Below are 926 nucleotides of genomic sequence, written 5' to 3'. Positions count from 1 at the left end.
AATACAAAATATCATAAAAAGTTTTAAAGAAAATTATAACATGAAGTATATTAACCTACCGGACAAAAAAAAATGAAGTCTCTAAACATGACCTACAAAACGACAAATAAAAATGATAAATAGATGGCTATTTATCTTTTTGTTTTTCTCCACTACTGGAGAACTGATCTTTCATTGAATGGCTCAAAACACAAATATTAAGGCTATTATAAGAACCATGACTAAAAAGGATTTTTACTACTAGGTACATAGTCCCGTCCCGTTTTATAGTCCCGGTTAGTAACAAGCTAGCATCCCGCGGACTTGTTGGCCCGGAGGATGGTGCCCTTGGTCCTCTGGAACGCGGTGGCGGCGACCTCCGAGTCGACAAGCTATTGCTCCAGCGGGCAGACCACAGCTAGCCGGCCAAATGCCACCACCCCCGCTGCGGTGAGCTTGCTGAAGGGCTTGTCAATGCTGCCCACCGTGACGTGGAACGTAGCCGTCTTCCTCGGCTTATGGTATGGTAGAACGCCGGCATGGTGGCGGACTCGACGAAGCGGGTGCCATTGAAGGAGAAGGCCACCGCGACGGGCTCGTAGCTGATGCCTGGATACAGGTTGGGGTTGCGCAGCGACAGCGTCATGGTGATGTTGTAGGAGGTGGTGGAGTTGGACGGCGGCGTGCCAGGGGCCAGCACGAGCCGTGCAGCAAATAGGCGTCGTCGGCCCGGCGTCGATCCGATGGAGAGAAAAGTGAGAAGAAAGATAAGAGTCACTGATGGGTGGGCTTCACATAGTGACTTAGCAAGTTGAACAAGTCAAAGTGTCATGTTAGTGAAACCGTTCTTCAAAACTCATCACAGGAGTCAAATTATAGTTGAGGGTTAAGACATCCGTATTATGGTTGTGGTTCAGAGATATGAATTAAGTTGGAGTTATATTTGA

At 47.6% G+C, this 926-nt stretch overlaps 1 pseudogene; it reads right to left on the bottom strand.

Moving 5' to 3' along the window:
- Positions 1–287: 287 nt before the first annotated feature.
- Positions 288–708, bottom strand: LOC127755696 (uncharacterized; annotated as a pseudogene).
- Between the last annotated feature and the right edge of the window lie 218 nt (positions 709–926).

The sequence above is a fragment of the Oryza glaberrima genome, chromosome 11, assembly GCF_000147395.1.
Source record: "Oryza glaberrima chromosome 11, OglaRS2, whole genome shotgun sequence".
NCBI lineage: Eukaryota > Viridiplantae > Streptophyta > Magnoliopsida > Poales > Poaceae > Oryza > Oryza glaberrima.
This window is presented reverse-complemented; position numbering and strand designations above follow the sequence as displayed.